The 16,734-nt window shown below is 36.9% G+C and overlaps 1 long non-coding RNA gene across 1 annotated transcript in view; it reads left to right on the forward strand.

Moving 5' to 3' along the window:
- The window catches only part of LOC105865096 (uncharacterized), a 35,841-nt gene extending 20,804 nt beyond the window's left edge, over positions 1 to 15,037 (forward strand). The window contains exons 4-6 of the long non-coding RNA XR_012922151.1: positions 2,523 to 2,657; positions 13,198 to 13,422; positions 13,524 to 15,037. This is a non-coding gene — a long non-coding RNA (uncharacterized LOC105865096). The remainder of the gene's footprint in view (positions 1 to 2,522; positions 2,658 to 13,197; positions 13,423 to 13,523) is intronic.
- Positions 15,038 to 16,734: the final 1,697 nt, after the last annotated feature.

Consider the following 16,734-nt stretch of genomic DNA (forward strand, 5'->3'; position numbering starts at 1 on the left):
CATCCCTTTTAGTCATAAAAGTCTATAATATTTTAATTTTTAAAAATTTTCAAAAAAGCTTATTTTGTTGCCTAACAGGTGCTCTATCCCGGAGATTTTTTTATGATCTCTTTGTGTATTCTACTAGTGTATTCTGATTGTGTCTTCTGCTACTGTTGTGTAGAGTATTCTCTATTTGTCTATTAGGTATAATTTTTATACTGCTTTCAAGTCCTCTGTTCCTCATTAATATTGTGTAATATTGCTTTATTATTCATTACTGATATTGGGGCATTGAGGTATCCTACTGTTATTATATTGCTGTATATTATTACTTGCTTCAGTTTTGTCAATGTTTGCTTTATGTATTTATCAACTCTAATTACACACACACACAGAATAAATCACAGGTTCCCAGTGAATGAATCTTTATATTATTATTTAATATCGTCTTTTGTGACAGTTTTGATGTAAAGTATATTTTATGATATAGGACAGTTTTTGCCTCAGAATATATTGTGCCTAACTGGACTTTCGTCTTCTCTCATTCAGTTAGCATTTGCATGGAATGTATTTCTGTCCAGCCACTTTCAGTTCATTTTTTTCTTTAGATCTAAGGTGAGTCTCTTGTAGATAGTATGTATATAGATCTTGATTTTGTTTACCTTTATTCAATTTATATCTTTTGATTGGGAAGTTTAGTTCATATCATTGAATTTTGTAGTAATAGGTTTGACTCCTTTCTTATTTTATTATTAATACTTTAGTGTATCTCTATAGGTATTTTCATTGTGGTTACCATGAGGATTACAGAAAAAAACTCTTATAGTTACAATATATTTTAAACTGTTAACAACTTAAATTAGTTGCATGCAAAAATTCTTCCTCATTATATCTGCTCTCAACTTTGTTATTGATATCACTATATCTTGTTATATACCCATTAACTGTGGTTGATGATTATTTTTACATCTTTGTCTTCAAATTTTAGAGCATGAGTAAAAGTGTTTTCTGAACCATATTATAATACTACAGAATTTTTTTTAGGTGCATATCTTTGTCAGAGAGTTATTTACTTTCATATAATTTTGTGTTGTTTTCTTGCATTATTTTATATTTAATGAAAGGGGCTCCCTTAGGCATTTCTTGTGGGGCAGATCTAGTGGTGATAGACTTTTTTAGCATCTAGTTTATCTTTGAATGTTTTTATTTTTTCATTATTTGGAAGGGGAGTTTTGCTGGATATAGGAATTCCACTATGATGTTTTATGTTTTGTTTTATTTTTCAGCATTTTGACTATTAGGTGATATAGGTGAAAAACGTTAGGTGATGGTATACAAAGTTTCTGTTGATAAATTCACCAGTCATCTCATAGGATCGTGCTTATAGATGACACATCACTTGTCTTTTGCTGCTTTCAAGGTTCTTTTCTTGTGTGTGATTTTCAAAACTTTTCTTATAATCTGTCTTGTTATGGTTCCCTTTATGTTTATCCTAGCTGATGTATGTTGAGCTTCTTGATTTTTTTGTATGTCTTTTTTCTTACATTTGAGAATTTCTCAGTCATTTATTATTATATTTTTCAGCTTCATGATTTGTTTATTTTTATACATTTTTATTGATAGTCTCACTTTCCTGGTTTCATTTAGTTGTCTGTGTTGTTCCCACTTCACTCCTTGAGTGAAAATTCCCACGGTTATTTTCAATTTTTCATGTAATTTATACATCTCCATTTTTACAATTTATTTCTGATTATTTTGTTTCTTTGATTGGCCTGTGTTACCCAGATAATTAGTATATGTTGTAATCTGTGGGTTAGATTTGGAGATTTAAAAAAAGTCACCTGTCACAACCTTTGTAAAGTGGCTTTGTCCTTGGAGAACCTGACACAAATCGACTGAACTAGGGATTGTGGGAGCCACGCAAATCTGTCCTCAGGATGTTTCTTCTGTGGAATTGTGTGTTTGTTTTCCAGTTAATGAGATTTCTTGAAGTTTCTTTTTAAAAACCAGTAATCAGTTACTACACCAGCTGTCTGTCTGTGATGCTGAAATTTCTCTGCTGCTGTAACAATCATTTACTTTTGGTTTCAGCACACCTAGATTGTTTTCCAAAGTACAGCAATATTCCTTTCAGCAACTGCGTGTCATGGGAAACAGAAACCAGTGTTTGTAAAGGCCCACAAAAGACAGAAGTATGGACATGTCCCACTATTTTTTCTATTTTGTGGAAGAAGCCAGAAGTTGGGAGTTTACTCCTATATGCACCATGCTGTATTAAGGAGGAGGAAGGGCTATGATGGGTAAATGTGACAATTTTCCCCTTGTACTTCACCTGGAGTGCTGCAAACTGATAGGGTGTCTGTAATTCTCAGATAGGCAATTTTGTCAGTATGTTTTTGTTACTTGTGTATCTATAAAGTAATTAGGGCCTATGGTATTTTATTATGCCATATTTCTAATGTGCTTAGTATAATTTTATATATGATTTTAATGTATATACTTCTGTGTCTAAAGAAACTTGCTATTTTTATTTATTTCAGCTATGTCTTCTGATTATACTCAAGACCATTTGCCAGAGCATGGCATAAAATCTTCAATTCAGAAAGTGATACTGAGAAGATATATAAGCTGTGCCTTTCAGAATTTAAACTTAAGGAAAGACTGGGAAAATGTGGGTGAGTGTAAGGGGCAAAATGAATGTTATAATGGAATTAAAGAATTTTCAACATCTACCCATAGAAAAAACTTCCAATGTAATGAATGTATGAAAGTCTTTGGAAAATTGTCAATTCTAAATAGACACAATTTAAGACCAACTGTAGAGAAGAAAGCTTACAAATGTAAAAATGTGGAAAAGCCTTTAACCAGTGCTCACACTTTACCGAACATAAGAGAATTCATACTGGAAAGAAGTCTTACAAATGTAATGAATGTAGCAAAGTCTATAAATCTTGCTCAAACCTTTCTCAACATAAGAAAATTCATACTGGAGAAAACCCCCACAAATGTGAAGAATGTGGCAAAGCATTTAACATGTGTTCAAAGCTTTCTAGACATAAGGTAATTCATACCATAATAATAATACCATACCATAATACCATACCATATAATCTTACAAATGTGAAGAATGTGGCAGAGCCTTTAAACAGTGCTTGAATCTTTATAGACATAAGAAAATTAATTCCAGATAGAAACTATGCAAATATAAAGATATTGGCAAAGTATTTCCCCAGTGCTCTTACCTTACCATATATGAGAGAATACATTTAAGTTTAAAATGAGAAGAATTTTTTTTGGAGAGTTGTAATTATATTCAAAGAAAACTTGTTTTGCATTAAAAGAATTTTGTTTTATTTTTTATTTATTTTTATATTTATTTATTTGTTTTTGAGTCAAAGTCTCACTCTGTTGCCTGTGCTGCAGTGCTGGGGCGTCAGCCTAGCTCACAGCAACCTCAAACTCTTGGGCTCAAGCAATCCTTCTGCCTCAGCCTCCCAAGTAGCTGATACTACAGGCATGTGCTACCATGCCGGACTAATTTTTTTCTATGTATTTTTAGTTGACCAATTAATTTCTTTCTATTTTTTTTTAGTAGAGACAGGGTCTCGCTCTTGCTAAGGCTGGTTTTGAACTCCTGACCTTGAGCCATCCATCAGCCTCAGCCTCCCAGAGTGCTAGGATTATAGGCATGAGCCACCACACCCGGACCCGCATTAAAAAGAGCCTAAGACATATATTATAAAGACGTCTGCACCCGAATGTTTATGGCAGCACAATTCACTATTGCAAGGACATGGAAATAACCCAAGTCCCTGTCAATTCATGAATGGATAATTAAAATTTGGTATACGTTCACAATGGAATATAACTCAATTCTAAGAAATGACAGCGAGCTAGCACCGCTTATACTATCCTGGATTAAGCTTAAACCCATTATCCAAATGAGGCGACACAAGATTAAGAAAATGGGCTCCACATGTTCTCGCCATCAAATTGGTACTGACTGATTAAAACTATGGTGCTCAAATGTTGGTGGTAATGTTCACCAGGGACATCTTAGGGATGTGGTGAGCATTGTGGAGGGGAAGGGCATACCTCTAACCCTTGCTAGGGAGAGGCAAAGATATAAAATGTAACCAAAATGTAAAAAAAAAAAAAAAAACCATTATTGGGTGTCGTGGAGGTGGGAGGAGGGGGTGGATGTATACTTACATAATGAGTGCGATGCCCTCCACCTGCAGGATGGGCTAGAAGCTCTGACTGGGCGGCGGGGTGGCAAGGGAAATATATATATGTAACCTTAACAATATTTGTACCCCCATAATATGATGAAATAAAAAAAGAATTTTAGACTTTATAAATTAAATATTGATGGTCTTCAACTCTCAAATTACTTGATACTATCCCTTTATTCCTAGAGTTTCTGTGAAAGCATCTAGCAGTTTTTGCTACATCAAATCTATGAAAGTTTCTTCTGAATTTGGTGGGCATCATTGATATACTCTTCCAAGGAAAATTAAGGACACTGAAATGTTAGATGCCTGACAAACTCTAAATGGAGAGGCTCTTTGTGATTGACTAGTGATGTATGAGATAGAATATTTTCCTGCATTACAGTAAGAGAGAAAGATTTTGAATTTTAGAATTAAATTGTTTTACCAAGTGCATATGAAGGTAATAAAATACAATAGATTTTGTAATGCGTCTTTTTAGTCTATGTATGAACTTAATTTGTTTTGATGAAAAAAGTTAATGTGTTGACTGTTAAGCATTGAATGAAGTGTTAACCTTCCACTTTCATTAAACTAGCCCACCTTTTTCTTTATTTTTTTTTTTTAAGTAGACATTATTTTCTTAGGTTCATGGCAAAATTGGTCAGAAGATACAGAGATTTCCCACATACCCCCTGCCTCCCACTTGCATAGCCTCCCCCATTATTAACACCCCTCACCAGAGTGGTACATTTGTTATAATGAGCCTGCACTGATTCGTCATTATCTCCCAAAGTCCACAGTTTACACTAGGGCTCACTCTTAGTGTTGCACATGCTATGGGTTGGACGTGTGTAATGATATTCCCCCACCATACGGCATTGGACAGAGTGGTTTAGTGCCCTGAAAGTCCTCTGTGCTCTAGTAGCCCATCCCCCCTCCCCTCTAACTACAGATCTTTTTTACTGTCTCCATAATTTTGCCTTTTACAGAAGGTCATATGATTGCAATCAAACAGTATGTAGCCTTCTTAGACTGACTTCTTTCACTTAGCAATATGCACTTGGCTCACCTTTTTCAAGGTTGTAGGTAACTCATAGTAACAATATACTATTGAGTAACATAGTAGAATAACATTTTTAACAATCTTTATTCCAATAGGCTTTAAACTTCAAATACTTTAAAGAATATTTTTTCATAGGTCATATTTTTATTCTTTATGTAACTAAAGGATTACACAGCCATTATGATGGTTATAATGGATGTTATACAGGAGTATAATAAAAATCCATCCATGTCTATATCCTAAATGACTATTTACAAAATTTTATCCTACATTTTTTTTTTATTTCAGCATATTATGGGGGTACAGATTTTAAGGTTTCAATAAATGCCCATTTCCCCCCCTCCCCCCAAAAGTCTGAGTCTCCATCATGACCATCCCCCAGATGGTGCACATCTCACTCATTATGTATGTATATACCCGCCCCCCTCCCCCCTCCCACCTGCCCAATACCCTATTACTGTAGTACCTATGTGTCCACTTAGGTGCTACTCAGTTAATACCAGTTTGCTGGAGAATATATCTGGTGCTTGTTTTTCCATTCTTGGGATACTTCACTTAGTAGTATGGGTTCCAGCTCTAACCAGGAAAATATAAGATGTGCTATATCACCATTGTTTCTTAGAGCTGAATAGTACTCCATGGTATACATATACCACATTTTATTAATCCATTCTTGGATTGATGGGCACTTGGGCTGTTTCCACAGCCTTGCAATTATGAATTGTGCTGCTATAAACATTCGAGTGCAGGTGTCTTTTTGTAGAGTGTCACTGGATCATTTGGGTAGATGCCCAGCAATGGGATTGCTGGATCAAATGGTAGATTCACTTGTATCGCTTTAAGGTATCTCCATATTGCTTTCCACAGAGGTTGAACTAGTTTGCAGTCCCACCAGCAGTGTAGGAGTGTTCCTCTCTCTCCGCAACCACGCCAGCATTTATTGTTTGGAGATTTTTTGATAAAGGCCATTCTCACTGGAGTTAAGTGATATCTCATTGTAGTTTTGATTTGCATTTCCCTGATGATTAGAGATGTTGAGCATTTCTTCATATGTTTGTTGGCCATTCTTCTGTCTTCTTTAGAAAAATTTCTGTTCAAGTCCTTTGCCCACTTTTTAATGGGGTTATTTGATTTTTTCTTCCTAATTTTTGTGAGTTCTAAGTATATTCTAGTTATCAGTCCCTTATCGGATGCATAGGATGCAAAAATTTTCTCCCATTCTGTAGGTTGTCTGTTTACTTTCATGACTATTTCTTTGGCTGTGCAGAAGCTTTGTAGTTTGATCATGTCCCATTTATTTATTTTTGTTGCTGCTGTGATTGCCTTTGGGGACTTCTTCATAAACTCTTTGCCCAGGCCGATGTCTAGGAGAGTGTTTCCAACTTTTTCCTCTAGAGTTCTAATAGTTTCATATCTTAGGTTTAAGTCTGTTATCCAGCGTGAGTTGGTTTTTGTGAGAGGTGAAAGGTGTGGGTCCTGTTTTAGCCTTCTACAGGTGGATATCCAGTTTTCCCAGCACCATTTATTGAAGAGAGATTCTTTTCCTCAGCGTATGTTTTTATCTGCTTTGTCAAAGACGAGATGGCTATATGAGGATGGTTTTATATCAGGATTCTCACATCTGTTCCACTGGTCAATATTCCTGTTTTTGTGCCAATACCATATTGTTTTAATTACTACAGCTTTGTAGTATAGTTTGATATCTGGCATATTAATGCCTCCCATTTTGTTTTTGTTGCCTAGAATTGCTCTTGATATTCGGGGTCTTCTTTGGTTCCATATGAAGCGTAAAAGTATTTTTTCTATATCTGTGAAGAATGCTGATGGGATTTTAATAGGTATTGCATTGAATCTGTAGATCAGTTTGGGTAGTATAGACATTTTGATGATATTGAGTCTGCCGATCCACGAGCATGGTATGGATTTCCATCTGTTTACATCCTCTGCTATTTCCTTCCTCAGTGTTTCATAGTTCTCCCTGTAGAGGTCTTTTACCTCTTTGGTTAAATATATTCCTAGGTACTTTAATTTCTTTGTTGCTATTGTGAAGGGAATTGAGTCTTTGATTTGGTTCTCAATTAGATTGTTGTTGGCATATATGAATGCCTCTGATTTCTGTGTATTGATTTTGTATCCTGAGACTTTACTAAATTCATTGATCAGTTCCAGGAGTTTCTTGGTTGAATTCTTGGGGTTTTCTAGATACAATATCATATCATCAGCAAACAGTGAAAGTTTGATCTCTTCTGCCCCTTCTGGATACCTTTGATTCCATTTTCCTGTCTGATTGCTGTAGCCAAGACTTCCAGCACTATGTTGAACAGAAGTGGAGATAGTGGGCAGCCTTGTCTGGTTCAAGTTCTAAGTGGGAATGATTTCAGTCTTTCCCCATTCAGTATGATATTGGCTATGGGTCTGTCATATATGGCTTGTATCATTTTTAGGTATGTCCCTTCTATGCCTATTTTCTTAAGTGTTCGTATCATGAAAGGGTGTTGAATTTTGTCAAAAGCTTTTTCTGCATCTATTGAAAGAATCATGTGGTCTTTGTTTTTGCTTCTGTTTATGTGGTGAATTGCATTTATAGATTTACGTATGTTGAACCATCCCTGCATCCCTGGGATGAAGCCCACTTGGTCGTGGTGGATTATTTTTTTGATAAGTGTCTGGATTCGGTTAGCTAAGATTTTGTTGAAAATTTTTGCATCTATATTCATTAGGGATATTGGTCTGTAGTTTTCTTTTTTTGTTGCATCCTTTCCTGGTTTTGGTATCAGAGTAATATTCGCTTCATAAAAGGTGTCGGGGAGGTTTCCGTTCTTCTCGATGTTGTGGAATAGTTTCTGCAAGATAGGTACTAGTTCTTCTTTGTAAGTATGGTAAAATTCAGGTGTGAAGCCATCTGGACAGGGACTTTTCTTTTTAGGGAGATTTTTAATTGCTGTTTCTATTTCAGCTGTTGAGATTGGTCTGTTCAGGGAATCTATTTCTTCCTGGTTGAGCCTAGGGAGGCTGTGTGTTTCTAGAAATTTGTCCATTTCCTCCACATTTTCCAGTTTGTGTGCATAAAGATTTTTGTAGTATTCATAAATTGTATCTTGTATCTCTTTGGGATCAGTTGTGATATCTCCTTTTTTATTCCTGATGGAGCTTATTAGAGATTTCTGTTTTCTGCTTTTCGTTAGCTTAGCCAATGGTGTGTCAATTTTGTTTATTTTTTCGAAGAACCAACTTTTTGTTTTATTAATCTCCTGAATAGCTTCCCTGTTTTCAATTTCATTTAGTTCTGATTTGATCTTGTTGATTTCACTTCTTCTGCTGGGTTTGGGGTTGGTCTGTTCTTTTCCCAGCTCTTTGAGTCGTTTCATTAGATTTTCTATTTGTCATCTTCTTGTCTTTTGGTTATAGGCGTTTATGGAGATAAACTTTCCTCTCAGAACTACTTTAGCTGTGTCCCAGAGGAGTTGATAACTTGTCTCTCCATTGTCGTTTTCTTCATAGAACTTTTTTATTTCCGTCTTGATTTCTTCATTTACGAAGTAATCATTTAGTAGGAGGTTGTTTCATTTCCACGTTTTTGTGTAGAAATGTGAGTTTCTGTTAGGGTTGATTTGTATTTTTATTCCACTGTGATCTGAGAAGGTACATGGTATGATTTCTATTTTTTTAAATTTCTTGAGATTTTCTTTGTGTCCTAGGATATGGTTAATCTTAGAGAATGTCCCGTGAGCTGATGAGAAGAACGTATATTCAGTGGATTTTGGGTAGAATGTTCTGTAGATGTCTGTCAGACCCAATTGTTCTAGAGTTTTGTTTAAGTCCATTATTTCTTTATTAATTTTCTGTTTGGAGGATCTGTCTCGTGCCGTCAGTGGGGTGTTGAAATCTCCGGCGATTATGGAGTTGCTATTAATCCATTTGCTTAGCTCCAGTAAGGTTTGCTGTATGAATCTGGGTGCACCTAAGTTGGGTGCATATATATTTAAAATTGTTATCTCTTCTTGTTGGACTGTGCCCTTCACCATTATATAATGACCCTCTTTGTCTTTTACTACTTTTGTTGGTTTAAAAACTAAATCGTCTGAAATTAGAACTGCCACAACAGCCTACTTTTGGCTTCTATTTGCTTGGAATATTGATCTCCACCTTTTATTTTTAGTCTATATGCATCCTTGCAGGTTAGATGTGTTTCCCGAAGACAGCATATACTTGGCCTGTATTTTTTTATCCATTCAGCCAGCCTATGTCTCTTGAGTGGATAGTTTAAGCCATTCACATTTATTGAGAGAACTGATAGGTAAGGTAGATTACTGTTCATTCTGTTGGGTTGGATGTTGTTGCTATGATTTCTGTCTTGAGCCATTGTAATATCTGGCCTTTAATATCTTTGGGTTTTGGTTGTTTTTATATTCGTGGGTTATTATTATGATGTTCCGTGCATAACGCTGTTTTAAGTACTTCTTGTAGGGCTGGTCTTGTCTTGGTGAATTCTCTGAACCTTTGCTTGTCTGAGAATGTTTTTATTTCTCCTTCATATTCGAAGCTTAGTTTTGCAGGGAATAATATTCTAGGCTGGGCATTGTTTTGTTTCAAAAGAGTGAGAATGGGGCCCCAGTCTCTCCTTGCTTGTAAAGTCTCATTAGAGAAGTCTGATGTTATTCAAATTGGCTTTCCCTTGTATGTTACTTGCTTCTTTTGTCTTACAGCTCTTAGAAGGGCCTCTTTAGTTGATACTTTGGTTAGTCTGATGACTGCATGTCGTGACGTCTTCCTGTTTGCGTTGAATCTCCCAGGAGTCCTCTGAGCTTCTTGAACTTGTATATCAAGATTTTGAGCAAGGCCTGGGAAATTTTCTTCTATTATATCTTCAAACAGCTTGTCCAACCCTTGAGTGTTGTCTTCTTCCCCTTCTTGTAACCCTATGACCCTCACATTAGGTTTCTTCACATAATCCCACAGCTCTTGTAGGCTTTGCTCTTTTCTCTTGTTTCTCTGCTCTATTTCTGTGACTGATTTATTTAATTGGAGGGTGTTATCTTCAAGCTCTGAGATTCTTTCTTCTGTTTCATCTACCCTGTTCTTGAGACTTTCCACTGTATTTTGTAGTTCCTTGAATTGATTCTTCATTTCCAGGAGTTGGTTACACTTTTCTTCAATGTGTCTATTTCTTTTCTCATATCCTGGAGACTTTTTGTGGTTTCTTGGTGTTGGTTATTGAGTTGTTGTTGCAGCTGGGTGAGTGTTCTTATGTTCCACATACGAAATTCCTCTTCTGTCATATTGGTTGCCTGATTTTGGTCGGTGTCCGTTTCTAGGTGGCTGGTGCTCCTCTTTGGGGGTGTGTTTTCCGTTTGGTTCTTCATATTTCCTGAGTTCTTTCGCTGATTTCTTCCCATGTCGATCAGTTGTTGTTTCTTAGGTTATTGTTTGGGTATTCACACACCTTGTTTAGTTTCTGAGGCATTAGGCGGTGCCTGTGGGTGAAATTGGACCACTCCCTGTATATTGAGTCAGTGGGTGCCGTGGAAAGGCTGTGCAAGATGCCGTCCCTGTCAGTAGGTGGCGTTTGCTTGGAGGAACAGGCTATGGTGTTGATTTTGAGTCCTGTTATCAGCTCTCGTTCTGGGTGGAGGGGGGTTGGGTAAGCCTGCCCTCAGGCCATTAGCAGGGGTCAAAGTTCTGTTCTCTGCTTCCAGGGAAAGCTGTCAGGGCAGGGCTGGAATGGTCCCGCTCAGCCAGAAAGTCTGGGTGTGGGGGTGGGGCTGTCTGAGACCCGCAGTCTGCAGCAGGCCTCGCTTCTTTCCACCCTCCCCAACTCCGCAGCTACTCCTGGGCCTCTGCCAGCAGGCCAGACCACAAGCCACCAGGCCTCCCCGGACTGTGATGCTGGCGGGGAGGTTCCCTGCACGGGAACGCCACCTGGGTTGGGCGCACGGCCTCCTCCTGGGAGGAGGGTTGCCCTCTAGGACGCCGATCCGCCCCTGGAGGCACACAGACCTCAGTAGGCTGTTCACATATAACCCTTCTGTGTCCCGGGCAATGCTAGCCCTCGGTGCAGGGGATCTGGTCTGCAGGTCCGACCTCTGGGTCCCAGAGTTCAAACTGTATCCCCACCAGGGAGAGGATTTCCGGTCCTAATTCACCCACAGGGAGCCCAAGCTGGGTCTATGTCTTTCAGCCTCTGAGTCAGCACCATTTTCCTGGGAACACGGTGCCAGCAGCACCTGGGAGGGCGGGCGGGGTCCCAAACGGGAAGGTCCCGTTCCCTGGAGGTGCCTCCGGCTGATGGCTGTATTGTCTCTCTGGGCAGCCGCGGGTAGGGTTGGTGGAGGGGAGGAGGAGGCAATATGGTGCCTGCCGCGCGGCTCGGGTCCGTGCACACGGTTGTGCCCGGAGGAAGTTGGGAATCTGGTGCCACGTCTGCTACAGGCTCACCGTTGGCAGGCGGCGGCAGTCTCTGGGCTGGTGTCCGCAGGTCTCTCCACCCGCTGGGGAGCCCACTAGCAGTCCCGAATGCTGGGGAGGGGAAACAGCAATTCCACCTACCCTTGCCGCTGGTCTCCGGGCTGCTCCGGTGGTCTCAGCCTCCAGTTCTCCTCCGCAACCTCCTCCCGTGGAGTCTCCCGGGGTCTTAGGTACCCCTCCTTCCGGCCCTTGTCCGCTGTATGCTCGTCTTCTTGCTTCTTTCCTCTAGTTTCTGCTAGAATCTGTCTTTTCTGCAGAGACCCTCTGTCTGGCGGTGTTATTCGTCCGCCATCTTCCTCCGCCCCCCTGTTTTTATCTAACTTTTAAAGGACAGTTTTACCAGAGATGGTGTTCTTGGCTGGTAGTTGTCATTTTTTTCAGGACTTGGAATATATTACACTGTACCAGTCTAGCCTGCAATGTTTTCTTGCTAAAAAATCAGTTGATCATCCTATAAGAGTACTTTGTGCCTAAAGGAATGCTTGTCCATGCCAAGCCACAGCTATCTTGTTGATTTAAATATTCTGTTTGTAACTTTTAAATCTTTGATAATGATATGTCTTGTGTGGGGTCTCTTCTTATTGTTCCTACAGTAGGTGGAGCTTATTTAAGTTTTATGATATTTTCTGCCTCAACTTTAGAAAGTTCTTAGACATTATTTTTTCAGGTAAGCTCCCTGCTAATTTTTTCTCTCTTATCATTACACAGCTCTCATTATGAATATTTTAACATGCTTGAGAGTAAGAAGTCCCTTAGGCTCTCTTAATATTTTTTCTATTTCCTCTCTTGAGTATAATTTCAAATGGCCTATTATCAAGAAGATGTGTTTTTTCTGCTACATCAAGTCTATCATTGACCTTATCTAGTAAATCTTAAAATTCAGTCGTTTTGTTTTTCAGTTGCATACCGGCTGTTTGTGGAATTTTTTCATTTTAATCTCTGTAAATAATATCATTTTCTTTATGTATTATTTTCCTGCCTTTATTTAGTTGTCTGTGATCTCATTGAGCTGATAGATTATATTTAAGACAGACATTTTGAATGCTTTTAAAATTACCTCATAGAACTTAACTTCTTTAGGGCTACTTGAATATTTATTTTTGTGCTTTATTGGAGTATATTTTTGTTTCTTTGATTTCTTTTCATTTTTAATGAGATTTGGGTAATTTTGATAAAAGGCTACCTACTCCATCCTTTAAAGAATGGCTTTGTTCAGGGGCAATTTAGCACCATCCAGCCACACTAGACATTTTAGTCACTTCTTGAAACTGTTGACAGGATGTGTCATCTCTGGAGGACCTGTATGTTTTCTCACTAAGAAGGTTTGCCTATTTCTTGTTAAAAACCTTTAATCTATACCTTCCGTGATGAATTCCATGTATTCTCTGGTCTCTCTGTTGCTGTAATAATTATTGTTCTTTATTCTCACTGGCTTGGGTATGCCAATTACACTGTATCTGCATTTCTTTTCAGCACTATATATTAAAGGAAGCAATAGTACCAGAGAAACTCAAGACTTTGGATACAGGATTGGATTAAGTGTTCAGTCAAACATTTCTGAAGACCAGAGATTTAAAATTGAAAAAGATACTTCTGAATGGGATCCATTTGATGAGTTCTTTATTAATACTTTAATAGTCTGCAACCCCAAAATAACAATACCATCTTATACCAAAATCTACAATGTTTATCAGTATGGTAAGGTGTTTACCTAATTATCAATGTTTAATCAATATCAGGGAATAGATAATTGGGACAAACATTACATATTCAATAAAACTTTCATTTCCTTTTCCCAGGACTTTACTACAAATAATTACCAGGATATTTATGTTGATGACAGAAATTATCAATGCAATAAAACTGAAAAAGCCTTGGACCCAGTCTCATGCTATAGAAAATATCAGAAAGCTCAATATTCAGAGATCCAGCACAAATGTAAAAAATGTGAAAAATGTGAAAAAGTTCATCATTCATGTTTAAAACTTACTAGCCATGAGGATTTCCACATTCAAGAGTATTTCTACAAGTGTAATGAATATGTAAAAACTTTTGCCGAGTCCAAGAAACATTCTCAAAATCAGGGCATTCATACTGGAGAAAACTCTTCCAAGCGAATTAAATGTGATAAAGTACCTTAGTCAGTCACCCAATCTAAGAAAACATAACATAATCCACACTGAAGAACACCTCTAGAAACATAAGGAATGTGGCAAACCTTGTAACCAGAGTTCACAGCTTAAACGGCAGAAAATCTATACGGAGAAGAAATCCTACAATTGTAAAGAATGTGGCAAAGCCTTTTACTGTAATTCAAATCTTAGTTCATTCACATCAGGAAATTTACATTGTAAGAAAACCCTATAAATGTGAAGAATGTGGTAAAGAGTTTCAGCATAGTTCAAGGCTTATTCTACATCAAAGTATTCATACTGGGGAAAAAATCCTACAAATGTGATGAATGTGGCAAAGCCCTTAGCTGTTGTTCACATCTTAGCCAACATCAGAAAATTCATACTGCAGAGAAACCCTACAAATGTCATGAATGTGGCATAGCCTTTACCCAGTGCTCAATATCAGGGACTTCATACTAGGTAGAAATCCTATAAACATGAAGAATGTGACAAAATCTTTTACTGTAGTTCACACCTTACAACATCAGAAAATTCATACTACAGAACTCCTGTAAATGTAATATATGTGAAAAGAGTTCTGTCCCAAATGTATAACTTAGAAATCACAAGCGAGTTCACAGGGAAAGAAACTTTACAGGTGCAATAAATGTGCAGAAGTATTTAACCAAAAATTAAGTCTAAGTCAGGGCATTCACACAAGTAAAAACTAACGCACACTTTCAGATTTTACATTATCCCAGAGTATTAATTGTAGAGAATAATGACATCAAAGCAATTAGAAAATTTCTCTGATCATATTTTTCAGAACAGAAACAACATTGATATTTGGACAGGCATACTTATATTCCATGGGTACTTTGCTTTGATAGTATTTGAAATTTTTCAAAAGAAAATATTAATGTAATTGAATTCTTAAATTATTTGATGATATGCTTTCATCTGTAATGTTTATATGAAAATACGTGAAATGTTGTTTCTGCATCAGCAGTATGGGAGTCCATTCAATCTTAGGTGAATATGATTAACATCAATTTTTCCATGAAAATTTTATGGCAAATGTGAAATGCATTAAGAAAATTTAAAGATGTTTTTTGTGTTTGGATCAAAAAACAATGCTGCATGTAAGTATACTATCTTTAATCAGAGCATTTTTCTTGTGTATTAAAGTAAGAAAAACATTCTAAATCTGAAAGATGAATTATTTTATCAATTGATCCTTAAGTAGAGAAAAATTGGCCAGTTACTTAAAATACGGATGTATCTTAACAGTGGAACGAAATAGAAACCTTGACTATTGTTTGATGTGATAGAGAACATAGAAGTCGTGAATGCTATTTGATGTCTTCCCAGGGAATAGCCAGAATCCATAACTGTTTGATGCCCTGATAACAAGTCTGCCAACATTCGAACCCACTGCAGACCCGGGAACAGTCATATGACTTGGTTCTGACCTCACTGCAATCTTAAACTCAACAGCCCTGTACTGAATAGAAAAAGGTATTTACCTCTCAAAACTTGTTTAAAATGACTGGAAGAGGTGTTCGCTCCCTCAGATTCAAAGGCAGAAAGCAAGGGTATCCATACCATAAAGAACCAGTCAGATATGATCACCATAAAAGAAACTAATAAAGCTCCAGTAATCATCTCCCCAAAATAAATAAATAAATCTCTAAGAACTGCCTAACAAAGTATTTATCTCAGTATGATCCAAAAGACTACAGATAGACAACTAAAATATACACAATACAAAATGTTGTCATGGGTAACATAGATAGTATAAAATGTTTGAATGGGAGAAAAATTGTTGAGTTTTTCTATGCATAAAAGTTAAAATTTTATCATCTTAAGCTAGACTGTTGTAAGTATAAAATGTCTTATATCTTAAAAACGCTGGAAAAGCAACTATGATACATACAGGAAAGAAAGAGAAGTAAAGAAACAATATACCAACAAAATATCAAGATAAAAAATAAGAGAAGACAGTATTAATAAAGAAACAAAGAAAATAATGAAAATATTAAATGGATAGGAAAAACAAGATTACTATAGAGAAGACCTTGCCAACTTCAATTTATTAGTAAGATGGTTTGAAAAATAAAGAGAAAAAATTTAAAAAGAAAAGACCTTATGTATCCATAATTCCTTTACACAGACTAAATTATTTAATGAAAAGATGCTACTATTGATTGTTGCCTCTAAAATTTTTGGCAAAATTTAATTACCAAAATTTATTTAATTATGATAGAATTAAGATGTGGGACCTTTAAGAAGTGATTATTCCATGAGGGCAAAATGAATGGATTAGGTTTTTTCTATCATAGTAGTGTGTTAGTTATGAGCAGAGGTCTGTTAGCAGAAAATGGAATAAAACAGGGTTGTTGAATGGATTTTTAAAAAACCCAAATATGCTACTTACAGGACACTCACTTTTTTTATTTCAGCATATCATGGTGGTACAAATGCTTAGGTTACATGTGTTGCCTTCCCCTCCCCCAACCCCGATGTCAGAGCTTCAAGCCTATCCATCCCCAGATGGACATCATACTCATGTATGTATATACCCATCCCCTCCTCCCCTTCCTATATGCCCAATGACTAATATATGTTATTCCTATATGTCCACTTAGGAGGACATTCACTTTTGATTTAAGGACAAACAGGCTAAAAGTGAAAGAATGGGAAAGGATGTTCCATGTAAATTATAACAAAAAGAAAGTACAGGGGTGATTATAATTATATTGGACAAAATAAGCTTCCAGGCAAAATCTGCCACAAAAGTAAAAAACGTTTACTATATAATAACAAAGAGGTTAATTTATCAAGAGGATACACAATTAAATGTAAATATGCACGCAACATTAAAACCTCTAAATAT

This window comes from Microcebus murinus, chromosome 1 (assembly GCF_040939455.1).
Source record: "Microcebus murinus isolate Inina chromosome 1, M.murinus_Inina_mat1.0, whole genome shotgun sequence".
NCBI classification, from domain to species: Eukaryota; Metazoa; Chordata; class Mammalia; order Primates; family Cheirogaleidae; genus Microcebus; species Microcebus murinus.